At 34.9% G+C, this 24,339-nt stretch overlaps 1 protein-coding gene and 1 long non-coding RNA gene across 2 annotated transcripts in view; both read right to left on the reverse strand.

Annotated features, from left to right (window-relative positions):
* Nucleotides 1-24,339, reverse strand: part of LOC148301270 (RNA-binding protein MEX3D) — a 72,240-nt gene that overhangs the window by 36,365 nt on the left and 11,536 nt on the right. The gene's annotated exons all lie outside the window — the stretch shown is intronic.
* Nucleotides 4,515-5,891, reverse strand: LOC148301271 (uncharacterized). The gene is made up of 3 exons (XR_015838818.1): nucleotides 5,828-5,891; nucleotides 5,625-5,708; nucleotides 4,515-4,636 (listed from the first exon to the last, which is right to left on the reverse strand). It is a non-coding gene; the product is annotated as an uncharacterized LOC148301271 (long non-coding RNA).

The following is a 24,339-nucleotide window of genomic DNA, read 5'->3' on the forward strand; positions in this document are numbered from 1 at the left end:
TACCAAAAAATATATTAAAAAAACTGCACATCTTTTTCGCTTTCCGTTAATTTGTGTTAAAATAAATAACAAAAAAAATACAAGAAAACCGCATTTTTCATTCAGCTTTTTTCAAACTTATTTTCAGGAATACTTGTATTGCAATTATTATTTTTACTTACATGGCATTAGCCATACTGTCTATGACTATATAAATAATGACATAGACAGTCTATATATCCATGTCTATATAAATAATGACAATACTATATTCCGTTTTTTGGTCAGCTTCCTATGTTTATCCTTGTCTGGATAAACATAGTTTTTTTTTTTAAATTACTAAAATAACTTAATACCAATATATAGCAAAACATTTCTTACAAAATACTTAAGAATTTCGCTGCCAATTTTCATGGTTTTGGAATTTGAATCAGAAAAATATATTTTGAAGGGAAAGAGTTTTTTTGAGAGTTATGTGTGGTGAAATAAAATCAACTGATGCAATTCTCTCATGCGGCTATCCCTGTCTAACCACAGAGTTGGTCCATACAAAAAGTGCATAACAATCTTCCATCTCCCTTGCTGGAATAAAGAACATTCCAGTTTTGCCCTAATTGTACAGCGTGGCCCAAAATACGTGGCCTGTAACCGAGACGATATTTTTTTTCGTTTTTTTCTTAAAGGTTTAATATCTGAGATTGTTCTAAAATAAATAGATTCGTTTACACCCTCATTATTTAGGATTAACAGAGCAATGTTAAAAGCATAAATGGCATAAAAGAAACATTAAAAAAAATAGACTTTATTTGTTAGTTTTATGGATTGACAGTAATTAGTGATAGTCATTTACTATCATAAATGATAGATAGGCATTTTTATATTTATTCACCCATGACGTCATATCACGAATTTAAATTTTCATTAATAATCTTCTTTTTCTTCTTCAAACCCTTATCCGCACCCGATGGTGCATAGGGCCCTGCATCGCACACCAACATAAATACAGTGTTATCTTGATCGTTAGCACATTAAGGAAAGGTGATCTCCGCTTCAGGTCTAGGGTAATATTGAATGAATATTAAAGTGAACAAAATCACTTGTATTTGTTTGATCCCCCCCCTGGAAATCGAACCCGGTACCTCCAGTATGGTAGCCGAGCGTGCTGGCTATTACACTACAAATTTAATCAATAAAAAGCATGTAATTTACGAAACTACTTGAAATGAAATAAGAAATGCTAATAAAATAAAGTTAACAGTTTTTTTGTTAACTACGTAAATTTTATTAATTGATATCCATCAAAATCGACATATTTTGATGACGTGTGTTTTGGCGGTCCAAAACCATCTCGGAATTTAGACGCAATATTAAACATGTCGACGTTCAACGAACTCTTTTGTCTTTTTTTATTTATTTTAATTGCACGTTTCCAAATTGCAGCGGTGCATTCTTATTGGCTACTCTGTACTCCCTTCGTCCCTTTCTCGGTGTTCCGCTCTCATTCCCTCCGGACCTTGAGACCAGAAGTTCAACATCCCGCGCCCGTCTGGGAAATAATCGTACACACACTCACACTCGCTCGGGGAGGATCTCCGACTGGCTAAGCACCGCTCCTGAACTCCTGGCCATGGCGGAAAAGGAAAGTTGAAAAGTTAACAATTCCGGATAACAAAAGACAATCAAAACTCAAACTATCAAAACTCAGATCGTACAGAAAACAAAAGAATGCACAAAAAATCAATGCATCAAATGAACATCATTTTAAAGACCACTCATGAAAAATATAAGGATAAAATGCAAGACATACATATCAATGGAATTCATTTTATACGTATCACGTTAATTGATCAAAACTCATAAACAATCGATAATTTTAATTAGATTCAAGTTTTGTACTGACGTTTCTAGGTGGAACTGTATTTTATAGAATAAAATTACATAGTTGTTATTTTATTCGAAAATTTTAGCAGCTGAAATAAGTTGCTACAAAATCAATCGAATGCTTTGTTTTTAAAACCTATTTTTGGAATTAAGTTTAAGGAATAACATGATGATTTACGTATACAAATAAGACACCTGTATAATACCACTTTTGTGAGTTTAATATTAGAAACCCGACTAGTTTTGAAAACATCTATAGTTTATATTTACAATAATATAACTCATAAAAGAGGTCTTAAACAAGTGTTTAATTTTTTATTGAAACCTATTTTAGTGCTAGAAATGCTATCGAAAGTTCAGTACATATGTGTAATAAATTGTTTACGCGTGTTTACCAAATACTTTTTTTTAAATCACAAATAGATATATTATTATAAAATGACTGCCGAATCAATTGTTAAAATATCCTATTCACAAACATTATGTTCAGGTCTTTCTTTACATTTTCCTGTTAGTATTTACTTACGATATGTGCAAGTTTATTAGTATGTTTTGTTATATTCGCTGCCTACACGCACTAAGAGTCATTAGGTCTCGGAGGAAGAAAGATCCGATGGTTTCGTCCAATTGAAAATCCCTATCGGCGTATGTGCAAAGGTAAGCTATAATTTGATGGTCGGGTCTCGAATTCCATTTAGGCAAAGAAAAAAATTGGGATCACCTTTTATCCTTCGTCTGAACCAATTTCGTGCACACAGCCATGCCGTATCAATTCATCGCCTAAAGATCTCGCCCAATCAAAAAATGTTAACATAACCAACAAATTAACGAGAACGTGAACTATTTATTTATTAAATCGTGGTGAAAAATAACAATTTATTGATAAAATCATTAACTCAACAAATATGTGATACAAACAGCAATATCTGAATAAAAAAAACGTTGTATAGTAGAAGAAAAAACATATCTGAACTTGTACTGAAATAACGAGTGACATTTGTTGTTTAGCTTGTATGGCTACAACAAGCTACTCTCTTTATATATTTTTTTGCTGTCAAGTTATCGTTTAATTTGTTATTTTAATGAAATTACAAAACAAACCTCTTAAATCAACATATTTTTTTAAAAGAGAAAACCGAATAACTAAAAATATTGCACCAAAATGTAATCAAATAGTCGTGGTTGAGGGGATCACAAATTAACAAAAAAAAATACAGATTTTTACAGTACACATTGAATAAAATTACATTCGCATATTTTTTTTAATTCTTTGAATCTAATGTCATAAATATGTTATTCGTGAGTTTATGGTGTAGGAAAAATGAAATAAAATGGTGGTAGAATGTGCGTATGATAGACCTTTTTATCAGTAGTTAATTGCTAAAATGTAAATTTTACTTAAATTGCATTGTTCTAAGACGATAAGTAAATTCAGCTCTTGAAATTAGTCACATATCCAAAATCACGAAATGTTGTGCTTTGAATTTTTGAACGCGTCTAGCAGTGAATTGTACGGTACCAAGAGTAAATATTTGAAGGACCCAAAGAAAAGTTATCTTCTCGCTCCGACTCGGATAGATTAGGTAAACTTTTTATATACTTCCTCCCGTAGCTCAGCTTACGAAAGCAAAGACATCTGTCGCGCTGAAAATAAATACAAACCTATTAAAACCACCAAGAACAGATGTCAAGATCGACAAGGAGTCGCTTCCACGGTACAAGTGCTAGGAGCTGGTTTAAAATTAATAGACTCGATCGTGTAAGGCTATTGGTATTCTAGCCGTGCGGAGTAGGGCAACTTGCTTAGCAAAAAAACTTGCAGGATCTTAGTGCCTTGATTCTCTTTGTTTTTATTTTTCGATTGTTGTAGAACGAACGTCAATGGCATTAATATATTCAGCGGTCAATACGTGTTTTGAAGTAAATGTACCGACATTATAAAAAATATATAATTCGCGGGTCAAAATCCTCCGAACGAGATTCTGGTACGGCGAAGTATGATGCACTCTTGTTGGGTGACCTCAGACTTATAGAATTCAAACATTCCACTCATACATACGTGCCTACCTTCAACACATCACACAAGCTCCGTAAAGGGGAAGGCAGAGAAAACAAAGCGACATTAATTGCGAATTGGATATATTGATTCTCAAAGCCAGCCAATATACTCGTCCATTAACTTTTCACAAAATGTTTTCCATTAAAAAAATTCGTAAAGTATACCGGTATTTAAAATAAATCTCAAACATTGCACACTTAATATCTTTATATTGTGAAGGAAATTATTGGCTTTATTATATAAAAGTAACCTCCTTGGGGGTAATCTTATATTCTTCCACATGTATAGTAAGAATCTCGCAAGTCATGTGATATTTCTTGGAAGAATTTGTAAACATCAACATAATACAAGGCGACTCATTCAGACAACATCGAGCAATGCAAGAGAAGGTACACTGAAATCCACCAAGTAGCTAAAATCATATAATTATGTACATATAATATTTCAAACTGGTGCTATCTAAATGTCCGCTATTAATGCAAATTGCAACAATTTTCTATATAAGCCTTTATCCACGAGGCATTTGAAATGCCTTTATTGCGATGAAGTTATTCGAAGCTCATTTTATCCTCAAGTTTTCTTCATGAAAGCCTTCTTGTCGGTTGAAAACCTGCCATGAGGAGTTATGCTCTCAGCTCTCAACGAGTTCGGTCAATGCCGGTCATTTTGTTCAGGTAATATAAAGTTGTTAAACTTAATGTAACGCGGTAATTTAATCTGCAATCAGAATAGTCTTATTTATCAGTTGGACAAGAACAAATATCAAGTGAATAAATGGTGCGATTTCCAAAAACTGTAACCAAAGTCAAATCAACAAATAAAAAAAACTTAAGGGCTGGCTAGACCTCCGGGTTTCAATAAACCTACAAATCAGCATCACCTCGAGAGGGGTTGTTCAGGGTGGATAAATGACCGAAACATAATAGCAAAACACACAGGTATAAAACCTTTCATAAAGACATATTCAAGTTTTTTATTGGCTTTTAAATTCCAAATATTTAAGGCAGGTGTTGTAAGGGTTTCTTCTTTCTACAGACTATTTTAAAAGATATATTTCATTTGAATTAAAATGAAAGATTCTTGTATACCTCTTTTGAAAGGAACCAAAAGAGGGAAACGTCATCTCATTGTTGATTGCTTCATTCAACATTATTGCTGAACAATTGACGATACGCGGTATCAGGGAAGCATGAGTTAAAAATAGTACACACTATAAAACGTATCGTGTTGTCTATGTATTGGATGTGCGGGGGGGGGGGGCGTGGACATGTAGGTATACTCGACGCGACGGTTGTATGTAGCGCGTATTAAATCCATGAGGTGGTGGGGGGCAGTATGTCTGTGACTCAGCCGGTGACCGAGTCACGGCTGTGTGCGGCAGGTCAGTGCTGCTTACCCCAACACCCAGTGGCTCTTCTGCGCGCCTGGTACTTGGACCAAACGAAATCCATCATCATAGAATCGGGCCAAAGAAGTAATTTTCAAATTCCAGTTTTCATTTCTATTATTACAAATTTTCCCAAGAAATTCGATATGAGCGCGAAAAATCGATACATATCGTAATTCCACCTGGACATAATTTCCGGTGTTTGAATAAAAAAAGTTAAGATAAGATTATAAAGAATAATGTAAATAATCTCAAAATATATTTGATACCTATGACTAAACATTGATTTGTACAGCCATATTCTGATGTTTTACATACATGGTAGTTGTTGCTCAAACAGTCAAAGCCACCCACATACTTCTCATTTCATGTACTCCTGATAACGGACGCTACGAGTTGAGACTGGAAAACAATAAACAATGTTGGAAAGAAATTTAAGCCAGCGAAAGAATCGAGCGATACCTCCAAACCAATATGTTATCCTGGTATTTGCAGGTTGATACATTGTACACTTCACATACTTTGTAATCACAGCGCTGCTACTAATAAATTCGCTATATTATTGAAGCAGGCGAGAAGGCTGTCCAGCGCCTTGTTATGTATGTCCAATGTCCAATATTTCTCTCATATTCTTTTTGAATACAATAAATTTACATTACTCATATGTAGTAATAAACATACGCCACGCATACAATGAATGATGATTCAATGAGTAACAAAAATGTCTTTTAACTTTTTTCAATTAAATTTGACATATTAATGAATAGACTGCTTAAAAATATTAAGTGAATTTTATTTTATTTTACACAAAAAAAACATTTACAAAGTCCAGTTTTCAATTTTTTTCTATTATCGTACGTAAAAATTATGATAGTTACGCCAATTGGTAGAATATTTATCAATAGGAAGTGCATTTCTGGATGCTAATAAAACGTCCGGAAACTGAATCCAACTTTAAACAACAAAAAACTGTTCCCACGATGGTTTTTATAAAACTTACAAATATTGAATGTGTAAAAAGGTCTTGGTATATAGAGTACGTTTGCGCCTGAAAAAAAACACACTCGCCCGATGAGTTGCTTAAAAGGGAATAAAACGAAAAAAAAGTTGCGTGTGAGAATTTTTCCGGATGCAGAAAAGTACCTGGACGCCGCAGGAAGTGGTAGCAACGCCGGACAGTTAATCAAACTTCAATTTTCAACCACTCGATCGATTTAATTCTTTTTTCCACAGACCACATCCGGTCGGAACAAAGGCCACTGCGCGAGATAGCAGGTAGACGTTAAAAAAGGGTTCATTCAATATGAGGTAATAAGATCCATCCACCTTAAGGTGCAATGGACTGGAACCTTCGGAAGGGTCACTAAAACGAAGAAAAAAGGATTAACAGATTAATCGCGCGAGGGCACAATATTACGATGGCAAATTTTGCACCAGGAAAACAGAGACATCAGGAGAATAATAGTAAAAAATTATACCCATTTGGACAAATATTGAGACTAGGTTTAAGTTGCGACTATCAGTAAAAACACAAGTGAAATTTTCAATGAAAATTCAATGAAAATTTCACGTCGCTGATGCTCATTCATGAGCAGCAGCGGCATTTAATAAAAAAATGAATTGGCAACATTATTTTTAAAAAAAACTGTTGAAAATATTAATTTGTAGAGAAATTAATTTTTAATCTAGACACTTTTATGATACCATCGACGATCTATTGCATGCAACCCTGATACGAAAAATGTGTTTTTAAGTTCAACATGTTTTGATGTAAAAAAACACAAAACCAAGTAAAAAAAATACTACAAAATAAATAACTAAGTAAATAAGCATGTAACAAATGCCCAAATCAATTTTATATATATATTTTTTTAAACTCAATAATTTAACAATAAAACGAAAGCATTGGCTGAGAAAACACGTGGCTAGCACACATGGTATACACATAGTATAGACACATTTTCTACCAATAATAATAATTTTTGCCTATATAATTTTCCTACCGAAAGCAAGTATAAACGGTATTTTTTTAAAAGCAAAAATAAGAAAGGTAGCGTAATATTATGAAGGTACATACATTTATTTGTACCAACTGACGTTATGACCGAATGGCCTAAATGAATGGTATATTAAAAATATCAACAAAAACCGAAAAACACGTTTACGTAAGTGTGTGGGGAGACGTGAGAAGAAAAACTTGTTTACGATAACCGACTCAATTTTCGATGACATGTTTAATATAAGTCACCAATACCGCATTTATTAAAACATGAATTTTTTCAAACATATGACGGTAAAGAGATCCTTAGGCAAATCTGGCACAGGTTTTCATAATAAGAAATTACCAGTTGCCTCGAATGATAAAAAAAATTGTTTTCAAGCGTTTCTCAAATATGTGAATATAATCCAGGATTCAGACCTCACATACAAATGTAAGTTTCTGCATGATAAAAGATTTCCTCATCCCACCATAGATGTCTCTAGTAAACTCTCGCACACAGTTTTTAGAGTTTGATCAATATGGCATATGTGTAGTTGTCAATCATGGGTAGAATTGGTGAATGTTACACGTGTGTAAAGTGATCACTTTAACCAGCACTGTGATGCCCAAACTTCCATTTTCTTCTTCATCTATGTGGAGATATCAATTATTATATCAATTACAACTGTCTCAACTTGATCTTGATAAAACATGTATCGTTCTATGCGGAATGCATCAAAATACGTATCACTATATTTTTTTTTATTAAATAGTGGTATTTACCAAGTAAAATTCATATTAAAAATGGATAGATACCACAAACTGGCTGCAGAAAATGCCCAGACTTATTATTCTTCATCTATGTTGAGATGTCAAAAATAATTTAAAAATAAATACTTAAAACCTATGGTGAAAATCAAAAACCCAGATGCAGTTCGCTATACAATGCATCACACAAATGGACTTCAGGGCCGACGGTATAAATATCCTTACACGCTGCACTTTTATTAGTTATGGTGTTTCGTTTCAGAGCTTTTATTTCACAAATTCCCTTTGTTTAAATTCCCAGTCGCGGCTTTAATTTTATTGGTCGTTAAACATGCACAAACTTAAAAATAAACTGTCGGAACAATTTTCTCTACAACGCTATTTCAATGACAACCCTGATAAGGAACAATGGTGAATAAAAAAAAAAACAAAATAAATTCAAATATATGGTACATATATTGAAATGTTTAAAGCAATATCGTCGCGCTGTATTTCAAGATTTATATCTTGAAATTTAAAAACTTCAAGTTATAAATCTTGAAGTAATAACAAAAAAAATTATACGAATGTATGTGAGTGCCATACACTTCAATAGTATATGAGTACCACCATGCTATGATAAGTGAAAATTCTCTCATTCCCCATCCGCATAAAATGGTGCGAATGGCATCTAAAGGCGAACAGTTGATTGCTATAATATTAAGGTTCTGTGCTCCAGATTCTAGGATATATTTATAATATATTTGATGGGATACATATGACGTAAAGATGAAGCTCAGAGTGAAGCATATTACTGCTTTATTAGATAAGAATATATAGAAGGTAATAAAAAGAGAAATGCAACGAAGTCAAACGCACTCAGCGTTGCATTACCGCACTCGACTAGCTAACTTCCACATTGTATTATATAGGTCCCCAGATATCAGAGAATAAATTAGTAACGATGTCTTGAAACTGAAACTAACTGGAATGAACACATTTTGAATGTATGTAAGTTTTACTTGGTTAATAATGTTTTTTAAAATCTATTGTGACACGTGTTTTGTCATTTTTAAATATCGGGAACAAACACAATTTAAACGGTCGAAAGTTGTTATTTATTTGTCTTAAATAAATTCAGGTATTCTAGTATTTGTGACAAGAGATCTTGATCAACATAACGATCTATCCGAGCGACATTAATTGAAAATAAAGCCTTTTTTACGAAATGCATATCCTTATTTCTCACGATAATTATCTTACACGAAGAAAGAGAAAGAAATGGGTCGTCTGAATAATGGGTTTGCTAAATAAATGCACAGCCGAATTCTTAGTTACGTTAAATACAAAATACAACATACAAAACGCCAAATAATAATATGCTTGGATTAAATACAGATATTCCTTTTTGTACCAAAAACCAATTGTATTGAAAGGGATAATTTGGTTGTCTTTTGTATGGGATAAAATAAGTGCATTTATAATATGGAAAACTTTTTAATTATTTTGTAATTTATATTACCATGGCATACAAAAATGGCAGTATTCACCCATCACGTGCAAAATTACAAAAAAATGTTTTATGTGGTTTTTCAGGAATAATGATTTTATGTGTTCGAAAATGGTTTTATGGTAAAATTTATTTGTGGACTTAAAATTACGATCAAATAATTAGTATGATAAAGGGTTACTTTCACAGAGCCAGTTGCGATGAAAAAAGCTTCACAGGGTTTTTATAAATATGTATATTATTAAATATCTTTAAAAAACACTTGAACATGTAATTAAAAACTTTCATGGTGCATATACGAGTAAACAAAAATACTTATTTTGCATTGTGTACATCATTAATCTAATCACTAATCAGTGTACTAAATAATAAATTAAATTGGAGCGAACGAGTAAGGGAATATAGATAAAAATAAATTTGAGTCGAATGCAGTTGGAAATAGGTGCAGAGGACAACTGACGAAAACTTGGCATGATCAAGTATGTCAAATTCTTGAAAGCGGTCGAATCAAAAGTCAGAATAATGAAAGGATATGTATGAATAGATTCATTAATGTGGAAGAGGCGAATAATGTTTGCAAAGACAGCGTGTTGTGGCGTTCTATTTGTTTTTTTACCAGTGCGGGGAAGTGGCGTGATGGTTAATTACTTACAAAAAAATAATTGTATCAATACATACATACATACAATAAAAAAATATTTATGTTTTGTATTGACATTTCTTGTTGGAACTGCATTTTAAATAATAAAATAACAAAAGTATAGTTTTTTTCAAATAAAAAAAATACATCAATTCTTTACAAACATACAGCAGAGAGGTATTGTGAACAGGTAAGTATGTGGAAATAAGTTTTCGGACTCTGAAATCACTTTAAAACCACAAAAGCCCGTAAGAAATGGAAATCTGAATATTTGGGTTAAATGTGGGTAACGGCAATCTTCGCAAGTCAAAGAATATACGACGGATTCAATGGAAGCTGAAATGAATAAAGTTCTTTTGGAAACTGTCGAAGTGTAATTGAGAAAATTCGCATAATTATAGTTTGCCGAAGTCGTATAAGTTCGGTTGTAGGAGCCGGACGGAGTATATGGTGTACGGCGAACTTTCCAATAAATAATCGTTACCCGTACTTTATTTTCGGTTCCAATTCGCGTCATGTGCTTTTTTATTCATCGACAACTTGTATTGCACGTCCCATTCATAAATCTTCGACGCTTATCTCATCATGCATTCGGTTCGCATGGTACAACTCTAACCTACTCTGCGAAACATCCAAATTCGCGCTAGCGTTCAAGAGAAAATAAATAAAAATATCATCGTTGACAAACATAAGAATAACAATATTCTCAGATTATAAATATTAACAGTTTCCCGCCGGTGATGCTTTTACGACGCAATAATTAAATCTTAGAACCATCAAAATTAAAATCGCGGGAATTCTAAACTAAAAGAGATAAAATGTCACTTCACAAATGTCCCATAGCCGTGACGATAAATATGCCCATTTCGATAGCCGATACACAGGAGGATTGGAGAATTATACAAAGCGATAGCGTCCATTAATTTTAACAACTAATAATAGCGATATATTAATTCGATTTCGTTGTATTCGGGTTTTCATTAATCAATACGAGCTCTAATGCTGTTAGTTTGTAATTTCGGCGGTCGATGATATTTCGCAATACCGAAATACTATAATTTCGCGCACCGCACGCACCGAGACCTTGGTCATACCTCTTCACCCACTTTCGATCGATCCACACAACTTTCCCATCAGCGGTGGCCGACATTGGAAACCCGCCACGTGGCTACGGCCACACTGGCAACTCTTATCAAATATTTCGGGCGATCAATCAACCACCGCGCGTACTAGTCTAAATTCAATAAAACTTCCACGTTACGTAAACAACTATTGTGAGGCGCGGCTCCTGTTAACGCTGCGCTAAATGCGTCGTTTTGTGAACAAGCACCCTAACTCAAACCAAACAAGTAGGTACAGTGGAACCTCTCATAACGAGTAATTCGCTTAACGAGCAAAAAAAAATTTAAAAACGTTGCTCCCTTAACGAGTGACATTTCGCATAATGAGTTACAGAGAACGGGCAAGTCCCTTTTTTACGACATTAACTTGTCAGCCGAGACATCCGCACAAGTAAAAACAAAAAATGTTTCGCTTATCGAGTAAGATTCTGGAAAGAATTACGCTCGTCATGAGAGTTTCCACGGTATTTTCCACACTATCTTTAAATGTGCGTCGAGTATTATACATGACATATTTTGTCTATATCATTCCAGGCAGACACGGAACTGAGTACCGTCGAGTCGTCATTACTCATTTCCAATTTCGGGACCGTGACTGGAGGCTGCGGGTTGGCAGTAAAAAGCCGACAAATGAAATTGGAACACGACAATAAAATAAACGAAATTGTGCTTTTATTGTTTCTCAACAATACGTGGACCAGGGTTGGTGGTGAGGAAACGCAGAGAAGTCGAGAATACGGTCGCAAGTAGGCCAGAAGCAGAAAGAGTCGCTCAACTGCGGAGCTTTAATAACCTTAGAGTGTACGTTGCATAAAGCTCGTGAAGCAATGGCGGTTGTGGGAAGCCTTGAAAAGTTAAGTGATGGGATACGGATTTCTGCAATGGTACAAATAACGAATTATCGGTTTGAACCATGGAAAAGATTAAATATTTAAGTAGAAAATGAACGGTGTTACTATAAAAATTCATTACACCTAGATGAATTTTTACTTGTTAAGCCTAAATATGGTAGTTGTTCGCGGGTTCGAAAACAACTAAAACCTTCTGCGGAGCATTTATTTGAGTGCAAACGAATGCAATTCAGAGTGCGCTTGCATTTCTGGACGTATTAACTGGCCGATTCTTCACAAACCAGTTTCCATGACGTCTCCTTAAATGGTGGCTGGGATAAATCGAGATTGCATGCGGCCAAACACAGGTGGAACGTGATGGTGTTAATTCCTAGTACCCCAAAATGCGACACCGAGAAAGAGTGATGGAAACACAGAGAATATTCTAAAAGCACTAAATTATGGCAACAAAAAAAAACTAGATGATAAAACCCGTCGAGAATGCGTAATTTAAATTTTAACCGATCTTAAATGTCAATGTCGCCCGAATATCGAGCGTAACAATTAAAAATAAATTTATATAATTACTTCGGCTAGTCAATAAAACATCGGGAGGTTAATATCTAGCTAACTACCTCAGATCAATATGCAAATAAATATATTTACTGCCCAAGATTGTCAATAATGAAACTCAATTTGTATGTGACGACACAATTAATGTATTTTCCAGTGGAAACTCATAAACTACGGCATATTTCAAGAGGCCGTTTTGATTTTCTAAGATTCGAATAAACGACTAATCGAATAGAGGAATAGTCACATTCGATGGCTAAAATAAATAATTTAAAGGCGTCAAAGGAGCATAAAGCGAATACATACATATATCCGAGAGATTACTTTCCGTTTATTCGGTAATTCAAAGTTAACGCGACTATTTGAATATTGATTTATTGCATATATTTACAAAAGTAGAAATAACTTATGTATTTGAGAACGCCGCAGCTCGTTGAGGAAATCGACGAGCGAGGTGGGAAATAAGAATGAATCGGTCTCCACGTTCTGAGAAGATCGTACCATCAGACCACAATAAAGCCTCCGACATATGTAAGATGAACAAAGGAACGGAATCGCGAATACTTATTGATATTTCTGCCGCAATTCGAAGGAAATATTTGCATGGTCGTCTGCCTTAGTGGCCATGAGACGGAAACACATCGGCGTGGTGTAGAACAACGTCAGCCTTTGTCTTCAGCGCTCAACGTGTGGCGGTCAGAAAGGTAATAATATCAACGCTGTTAAATTAAACTCCCTCATTATTATGCTCTCCTGATACCGGTATCAAGTTGTTACAAGCGCGAGTGCTATTCTCCCATGAGGTATTTATTATTATATTTATACTAAAGTTACACGTTTCGAAAGACGAGCTAAACAAACTACTCAGAGTTGGCTCAAGTAACTAATTTCGTTAATTATGGACTTCAGAAAAAATGCACTACACAGTTGTGGCAAGATAAGATATTTATTCACTTTCGTTATATTTCAAACTTAATTGATTAATTATATTTATAAAATCAAATCAAGTTGTCTGTATAATATAATAACAGAACAAAAATCATATTTTGAACATAGGTATAGCATTATTCAAAGATAAAACCGAATAATTAAAGTAAACGCAGAAAAATAAATAAATAAATTGACATTACCATTTTTTTTGCAAAAGTCAAGTATCGATTATGAAAAATTACATTTTGCTACATATTTATAAATTATATTTCGAAGATTGAAGTTATAATAAATATAATTGAAAATTATGTTTCTCTACTTACAATAGAAGAGAAGGGGTGTGAATGACTGTTGTACATACCTGGAAAAAAAGAAAAAAAACGTTAGACATAAAAAAACATAACATTAACAAGACGTCAATATATTAATTATGATTGTAACTCTTTATATGAGAAATAATTCAATGCAAGTAATTCGTCGAAAGACAACATAAACTTGGTATAGGTGTACAGTATGATGAAAACTATGCTTGACTCATCCCTAGTAGATGATTTAAGGATCTCGGTTCAACAGAATGTAAATGTGTAACATATGTATTTTGTTTACATTATTTATCCGTTCCATTTCTAGAAGACTGGGTCCATAAACAGTGGTAGCTATGAAAAGCAGTAATACATTATTGTGTACAATTAGACCACTGGTATTGTTTTCAACTTCATACATTTAATAAAATAATAAAACCCTTATCCGCACCCCAATGGTGCATAGGGCACTGCATCATATAAACGCAGTGTCATCTTGATGGTTTACACATGAAGGAAAGGTGATCAGCCCTCCGCTTCAGGTACCAGTCCAGGGTAATATTGAATAAATATGACAGTGAAAGAATCACTTATATTTATTTTACCCCCCTTGGGAATCGAACCCGGGACCTCCAGAACGGTAGCCGAGCGTGCTGACCATTACACTACGGAGGCGGACATCATACATTTATCACAAATTATCTAAAACCCAAGAAATCCGTACCAATTTTATGATTATTACAATTATTAAATATGTATGGATAATTTCGCTAACAAGTTACAATAATAAAATTTGATTTATTTTTAAAAATTCAACGCTAACGCAGCATCTTTGGAAATATTTATCATTTAATAAATATATATTAGCCACAAAATAGAGATTAGATATTTTCATAAGAAAATGCTGATAATAAAGCATCCTCGCCATCTATCATTGTTCACTTTGTTATTAGTCTATATTTGACCTGATGAGGGAATGGTTATTCTGAAAACGGTAATAATAATAATATTTTGAATATTTATATAGCGCCATTTTCGTAAAATACTGCTAAAAGTCATGAAGAAGAGTGAACAATGGAATGATAAGAAGAGTATTATAATACCATACCACAGAGTTAATAATGCTTTTGAAATCCAAAATATAATAATAAAAATGCCATAAAAAGACTATATCTGCAATTTTCTTGCTCGTATGTACTTAAATATAATGTAAATAAATATTTATGTTAATAAGTAAGCAAATAATGTTAGATAAAATGTATTTCTAATGAAATTAATTCCTTTTGAGGAAAAATATGGGGATTTAATTATTTTGTAACAAAAATGAGACGCAGGCGTGTGTGGAGCGAAAACCGGGGCACCCCGAGGCTTCAATATGTGAAAATTTTAGATCAATTTAATTTTGTTAGAATTTTGTATATTTCTTCGTCTTCGGGTAGTTATGCAGCCCGGGGCGGGATCTGGAGAAGAGCCGGCCGCTCGGTTTTGGGTCGCAAACAAAAAGTGGTCTGCCGCCAACATTCGGGAACATCTGCCACCATACGAGGCAACGTTGCCGGTATGCTTGTACTGCAAACTTCGACATTTTACGTAAAAATATTCAATGTTAAAAACGCGATTAAAAAGTGCGCAGTGAAAACAAATGTCACCGATCTGTAGCTTTTACTATACATAAAAATATATAAACCAATGAAGCCAATGTGTGTACCGATATTTTATGTATTTGGCGGGAATATGAAACGTCACGAATGACGCGTGTGGTAAGTTGATGGCCCGTTCCTTCCTGCCAGCTGCTCGCTGCTCACCCTTTGTCGTTAACGAACCCGAAATGTATAATATCCGTCGTTACAACCTCATATTTACTTATGATATCCTTGTACCAGGCGCCCGATACGGCGATTAGATCGCCAAATCGATCGGAGTTCACGGAGTACATATTTTTTCTGCATGCACCTTGATACCCATTCTATGTCGGACAACGCCTTAGCCTTGAAGATTTTACTAAATAGCCAAAGAAATCAACAATCACATCGTGATTATTATATTTTATTAACTTGGAATCGACGGAGCCGCGTCCATTTGAACTTGTCAAAACATCGCTTCTACAATTGATAATTTATGCAAGCTTATTTTACAATAATATCTCAACTCCGTGGGAAAATGAGCAGAATATTAAATCATATTGACGTCACAGTTTTAGAGGACACAATTATATATACGCGGATATTCTAATCCAAATGGAAAGATCATCAGACGGCAACTGCTGAAAGTGAGCCGACATTAGTTTATGTTAAGTCTTTGTTCGTTGGTCCAGGACCGGCGATCCGACGGAGGATGGTATGGATACGGCCACTATCCGCCATCCACGCTACACCTGTCGCGCCGGAAGGTGCCGGTTAAACTGCCAACGGGCAACTTGACCAAATTAATTAGCGAACGAAACAACGGAGAAACTGGATACACGATTCGGTGTTGGAAATTTAACTCGCCCAATTATTCCGCGATACATAAAACGGCAAAACAAAAACTCATTTAATCCGGAGCAGTTAAAGCTTTGAAGATCTCCATTATAATACACGAGTTTCAAAGAAAATCCGTAAGACAGCTTATCCCTCATGTCAAAATAAAGATATTCTTAACAAAACGTTCCATTACGAACACCAAGAGCGCTTGTGCACTACACGGAATTTTACTGTCCGGCAGTCTGGTTACCATGAAAAGACGGATGATTTGCTTGTGCAATTGTCCTTCTTTCTCCGTATCGGTGAGCTCGATCGGTACACGATCACGGTGCGCGTAAACTCGATCACGCTAAACTATCGTAGTCGTTTTTATTTATAAAAAATAAAAAAAAACGGGCTGCCGGACGGTAAATTGTGCACTACACGGAATGTAGTGCACAAGCGCCCTAAAGGTGCATCTTATAATGTGTGGAATTTGCTCTTGCCCGCATAATTCAACACGTAATCTTTTACTACCTCTAACGTGCACTCGTTAATAGATGATCAAGTACCTCAGCACTTGCAGTTCTCTTTTACGAGAGTACTAGGGCACATAACCAAGGATCCATTCTCGCCGGAGACCAGACGGCTCGAGAAAAACTAAACCCGTAAACTGTAGACAATGAAGCATAGTGTCCAATGAGGCCTGCGTCCGCCTCATGCCCGCACGGACGTATCGGGTGACATTGCCAGGACCCGCATCCCAGAGATCCCACAAACTCGCAATCCTCATGCTATATTCTATATTCACAACACTAGTCCTTCGCCATTGTAGGACACCCGATATCCACGAAATACCAATCCGTGCGACGACTATCGACTTTCAACGACTACCTAATGAGCGGACAACCTGCATCGCGTCACATCCTTTGTCTCGATTTAATAATATGAAGCAATCGGTGGTCTCCTGCACATCTGTTTGGGTGGCAAAACTGGGACATTGAAAATGAAAGGACACCCTCATCGCGTGGATAAAATATTCGAAAGCAAAAAAATAACAATGCCAAAGAAAAAGACAACTGATTTCATAGAAATTTTACAAAGTTTATTGAACAGGATTTACACTTTTGAAGACATTGACTCGCTAACATTAACACGTGGCTACACAATCAGGAAACCAGTTAGCAACAGACTAATAATTCGCCATGCAAAACTTTTTTGTGTATTGATAGAATAATTCATTCGACTCCATATTTCCTTAGCGATACAACATCTGGTTTGAAGTCAAAATGACATACTTGGTCACAAGATCAACATTTGCCAATGGGATCTGAAAAAAAGCTGCAGTCCTGACTTCTAAATGAACCTTGTGAAAAAAAAACAAAAGATTATCGTAATAAATTTTAGCAGCATCGCGAACCGTGATGAACTTTACTAATGTACTTTGTATTGTGTCTTTTTTTCACGACATAACACGTTATAGTAAATGTAAATCCCAACTTTTGTGAATTGGGCATCGGTATATTGATATATTTTATTTTATCTCGGGTCTTATACCTGTTATTTCTAAACGATGCATCTCAAATCAACGCGGCATTCGTGTTCTCCAGGAAAGGTGGTCCCCATAAAAAATAACAGGATATCCTTCGACATTTAGGCGCCTTTATTAACTGGGTTATCGCATGAATTTCAGATAGGATTTTTCACACGCTTTTAATATCACGTTAGAGAGGATCAGCCCCGTTCGAGGATAAAAGAGAAGAGACGACAAAAGGACGACAGCTGTTGTATTTTGTGATTTAAAGTAGAAATGGGGCTTTTTCTTTTTTGTGTACGCTAAAGAGGGCTGAAAGTAACTGTCGCGTGTGATATTATATTTTATTTCGCTTTATGTCTTACAACATGATTTATGTGTTTGTATCCTTATCTGTTTATGAAGATTTGACATAAATCTAACAGTATTCTTCGAGGTTTTTTTTAAACACGAAGCAAAATTTTATTTCCCTACAAAATGATTCGGAAGCTTCTTTTAAAGTGTCGAGTATCACAGCCAATAAATTGATAACATGATTTTTTGTACATTATAATACATATATACTTATCAGCTTAAAACATTAACTTTCTAATATTATCAAATTAATTAAATTAATATTTTTAAAATTCAAATTAATTAAATTAATATTTCTGTCCGCCTCCGTAGTGTAATGGTCAACATGCTCGGCTACCGTTCTGGAGGTCCCGGGTTCGATTCCCAGGGAGGTCAAATAAATATAAGTGATTTTTTTTCACTGTAATATTTATTCAATATTACCTTGGACTGGTACCTGAAGCGGAGGGCTGATCACCCTTCCTTCATGTGTAAACGATCGAGATAACACTGCGTTTTATATGAAGCAGTGCCCTATGCACCATCAGGGTGCGGTAAGGGTTTTTTATTTTTTTTATTTAATATTTTAGTTTCACTTTTACATACTTGGTAAATATCACTATTTCTTAATCTATTGACACGTGTTTCGATGCATTTCATCGTTCAACGTCCTAAGGACGCACCTCTAATTCAAAACATCATTACAACCACGTCTTATTATATTTTTATAAATCTGCGAGGTTTCTAAATTTCGAAATCTATTTTTTCCTTAAAATAGAAATTTCTGTGAAAATAATTATCATTTGAGCTATTTGTCGAGTTGTATAAAAAGCACTCTAAAACTGAAAGCGTAGTAAAACTAAAAAGTAAATAATAAAAGGAAAAGTCACGCTGTTAAAATACTAAAACCATACTGAGCTTCCTAGAAGTGGTGTAATATAATCATAACATAAAGCTGCTTTAGGCTTTGGGGACTTTAGAGCAACCCTGTGCTAAAGCTAGTACCTACATTAGAAATCTCAGGTATTAAGGCAATTATCCGTTAAAGAAGGGACCGAAAATCTTTGCATTTGTGGAGTCCAACATCTTACATTTAAATAATAAAAAAAAAAACACATTTACGAGTGAACAAAATCCCTTTTAAAAAATCAAGAAAACTGTATTTTTTCTTAGAAATAGATGCCTGTTATTAATTATTTATTAGGTCAACATAAATACAAGGGAATTTCATTTACAATAATTAAATATTTCGCTATTGCTGGGACCTAAAATAATATTGGTAATCATTTTTAATTACTGATTATATGATTAACGATTAAGACAACTTCGCATAGTAGGTACGGGTAATAAAAAGAACATGAAGTGGTGTTTTAAAGTGATATTACACAAAGTGAACGATGAATGATAAGGAGAATGTTATATTACCATACCACAAAGTTAAAAATGTTTTTAATATGGAAAATATTTTTTTACATTAACCACGAGTGTGACAAATCAGTTTTGAGAGTGATTATCGCCGTTTTTGGAGTAGGCACTTGAATATACTCAATTCTGCTGTTTTAAAATTTTGAAATGTGCATTTGTGTTTCGAGTTTAGCAGTGTTGAAGGTGAAAATTCAGTTTTGAGAGTGATTATAAAAGTCTGAGACATTACTATCTATCATTAGATTCCTGACTGTCCATCAAACTTCCTCCCTTAGTTTTTTAACTCCCTTTTTCCTTTGCCTTCCTTATTATCAAATTGTAATTTATGTTTTTATGTTCGAGTACTATCTACCCTCTGATTGCAAACAGCTATATACGAGTATATGGTATCAAACGTTTTGTCCAATGTCACTAGTCAGTTTTTTTAATTGGTTGGAAGATGTTTATTTTAAGCAATGAGCCCGCCAGTGCATTTTATTCTTTTCTGTACATGAAGTTTAAATAAATAATTTTTCATATTATTTTTTGACATCTCATCAAAGATGAAGAAGAATATGGAAGTCTGGTCATTTACGGGGCTGGTTTAAGTGATCACTTTACACGCGTGTACCAATTCTTGACATTATTGACATAATGACCCATTATTGACAACCACACTACTCAAATTCTTGGAAGTTTTATATATATATATATATATATATATATATATATATATATATATATATATATATATATATATATATATATATATTTGAACCAATTTAGAAACCTTGTTCTAGAATCACTAGAACTTCACTAGAGACATCTATCAAAAAATAACATGAAAATAACTCCTGTAATTGGAGATAATCCAGATTTTGTGAACAAGTATTTGGACACACTCAAAATGTTGTAAATAATTTATCACCGCTTTTTGAGTAGGTACTTGAATGTCTCAATTCTGCTGTTTTAAAATTTTAAAATGTGCATTTGTGTGTCGAGTTTAGCAGCGTTGTGTAGCGGTAGGTCCTGCGCAGGTAGTGGCGGGGAGGGGAAGGGGCCAGGTGGAAGCATGTAGCCACAACAATGGCCAAGCTCCGCTTCCTATGGCCCAGCCAGGTAGTCAGCAAACACGGCTCATTTGTTTGACGTGGGGTCTGTGTACACAAGGAGCCCAGAACTATTCGAAACATGGCATCTCAAACCACGTGGTGTCGGCGTAAGGACGATTCGGTTGACAACGTGGACCGTGTACCACGTACCGAGACAAACATGTTTACAAATACAGTAGTAACTAAACTCCAATACATGAAAAATCCTAAATGTGACTTGAGATATTCCTGCCAGCAAATATCTAGCAATTGCAAGACCAAAATGCAACTTGAGAAATTCCTACCAGCAAATATCTAGCAATTGCAAGACCAAAATGCAAATTGAGAAATTCCTGCCAGCAAATATCTAGCAAATGCAAGACCAAAATACAAATCGATAAATTCCTAGCACCAAATATATAGCAAATTGCAAGACCAAAATCCAACTTGAAAAATTCATGTCAACAAATTCTAGCAATCAAAGGGCCTGCAATAAACCACTTTTTCTTCTTCTTCTTCTTCGTTGTCAGCCGTCTCTCCACTGCTGGATGTGGGCATCTTCAAATTTTTCGAATTAAAATAATTCTTGTAATTCAGGGTTGGAATTATAGCGAAAAGATAACGCTTTAACTACTTATTGTAGATATGAATTTACTTCTTAAAAAATAAAACTGATCTCGCGAAATGTGTGTTTTAAAAAAAAAATTATCGGTTAATTATCAATTGTTTAAAATAAATATATATTTATTTTTTAAATACAGACATTACAAATATAGTAGCCTGTATCGTGTGAGCCTGTGAGATTTTGAAGTTAAGAATAATAATCAAAAAAACGATTTGTTGTTTAATTTGCAAGATAGATAAGATCAAAAACGAATTTAATGTTTTATTTCAACCGAGACATTCGATATTTACATCGTTAATACGCAAAATAAGTTGAAGTCGTCTTGTTCTAGCAAATGAGACAAAATATTTATTTTATCACGTGAAACACACCAAAGAAAGGAGGTACGTGAAAATTTATAATCCAGATTATGAATTTTAAATTGTAATTAATAATCGTTAAACGTTCTTTTCCTTCGAAGCATTAAAGATTCGGAATTGTGTTCCCATCACAGCACAAAGGTGCAGTTGCAACCCGTCGCTCGCTACCGAGGCCTAATAATGAAGTCGTTAAAAAAACTCGAACAATTCATTTCACGTTATCGTGTCGCCTACTTGTTCGTGAAAAGAAAGAAGACAACAAAAGAAACGAATAATACGCAGCTTTCGTAATGCCGAACGTAAATATACATTTTAAGCAGCTTTCTTGAATACCAGTTTGGGAACCAAATATCGGACGTTATGTCAGTTAATTCAGGTTTTGAAGACCAACTGTCAATTGGAGCCCTTAACCCTTGCTCGATTCAAATAAGGGGTAATAAGCGACCTAAAAATTACAGATAATAAAAAAATAACACGCTTACGATTCATGTACGCTTATTTTATTACACGCCTAAAAAATGGTAAAAAATATTACCATTTAAAATTGATGCGAATTTTCAATAATTCAAACCTAATTTAGGAGCCATCACGCGATACGCAATACTATAATCTCGCAGGCTGCTTTATATCAGGTGAATGACTCTATATTGGGAACATTTTTATAGGACATGATCTCGGATGCTGCGGTATTATCTCCGGGAGGCAGCGGGGTCGCAATCGGCAACAACAAACGCATAATGACCGCAACATTATCCCACAGGCGAAACAAAAAATGCACCAAACAACAGACTCTAGATACGAAAGCGGAGATCGGGCGGCTCAAACGAACGAGGGAGAAAGGAAGAAAAAGGCAGTGGACCAAAAATGCGTCAAACAAAAAAGGTTATTATTTTCGGCTGGGAGATAATGCAGACCCGACACATGCGCCGAGGTGCGTGCTAAACCGACAGCTGCGGTCCGAACGAGGAGCGAGTCTCGAGATACTCTTACACCTTCGTTCTTCTAGATCCACTTCTCCGACCAAACTCTCCCAACTTCCTCCGCTCTAGTGACGTAAGTCGATTACGAGCTTTCGGTCACGACGGAATTGTAAAACTTTTGCGAAATATTAAACATTCGGAAAGAGAAAATACGGCTACCCGCACCATTTATATAATCCATCGTTGTGCACGTTTTTGTCGCTTATATAAATACAAACGATGTTTTGAACTGTTGACAAAAGAAGCCATTAATTTTCAGGATGACAAATTCTAATTACCGCAATAATTATACATTCCCACCGAAACGCCTGTAATTACAAGGGATCGTAATAATTGTACACAATTATACGAGACCAAATTGTTGACTTTTACGGATTCAACAATCCTAATGCACGTTTTCCAAGAACGCGCGATGTGTAATAAATGATAAATTCGCTTTCGTGTAGTTTTTGAAGGAATATAACATATAAACTTGTTTAAAAATTGTTTGAATGGGTGAATGTATCGGTATTCGCGGGCACCCAGCAGAATGTGGCTGTCGGAGGCCTTCGGATCGGAGGGCCCCGAGCAGGTGGCCCGGGCAGCTGCCGAGGCAGGTGCTGCCACGTCGGCGGCCCCCATCCGAACGCAGCGACACATTACCTGTGACCAGGTAATGAGCAAATGGAGCAATGCTGCGGCCAAATTTACGACGTCTTCGACGGTTAATGCAGAAATACAGCCCGTTTTTTTTTGTAATAAAAGCATCTGGCCGAGTACCTGACCTGCGAGAAACACTTAACGGAATGTTAAGCGAATTCTGCTCGGGACAGATGTTCAAACTCCTCGAAAAGTTCATCGTTACAGCCTACAATTCGAGTACTTCTGACCGATATCGACATTACCAGAAGTGATACTTACACCACCTCTTCCGTCCTCGTGAAAACCCATCTGCCCAACACGAAACTACGAATGGGCCTATTAAAAAACAATCGACGAATATACGAGTATTTAGAATATTCATTGAATTAACCAACCCATTTCATAGCATAAAAATTTACAGTCTTATAAGCCACTGAATAAGTTTTCAATTAAGTGTTCAACGCCATGTCGCGGAGTTATCGATTCCATAAATACAACATAGGTGTCAACATTTCCCTGTCTCTACGATCTTATTGCGTACTGTAAATTTAAATATTTATAGTCGTAATTGCCTTGTGGCGGGCAGGTTCTTACTTAAAACAACGGTTATTAACGATTTAAGAGGAAAATAAATAATTCTCAATAATACCAGAACAACCAAGACCAGGAAAAGTGTGTGAGGATGTGCGTGTTCACACATTACAACATTCTCATAATCTATAAAGATATTGATTTCTTTTAAATGTATATTCATCAGATTACGATTATAGATTCGTTAATGGCGTAAAATTAATAGATATTTCGAAAACGTCAATAATCAAATATATCAACAGTTTAAAAAGCGACACACATCGTTTCTGTCTCGGGGAATTGTCATAAATGTCACCCATATAAGTCGGATTTACGATATTAATTTATATTTCACCTTCCAATTCATATTATCCTTATGTTATCCTGGAAACATTTCGCGTACAGATGTTGGTCAATAATTACTTTGATGATAATATTTTT

This window comes from Brachycentrus maculatus, unplaced genomic scaffold, assembly GCF_059751285.1.
Source record: "Brachycentrus maculatus isolate JH-2025_06_01 unplaced genomic scaffold, ASM5975128v1 h1tg000586l, whole genome shotgun sequence".
Lineage (NCBI taxonomy): Eukaryota > Metazoa > Arthropoda > Insecta > Trichoptera > Brachycentridae > Brachycentrus > Brachycentrus maculatus.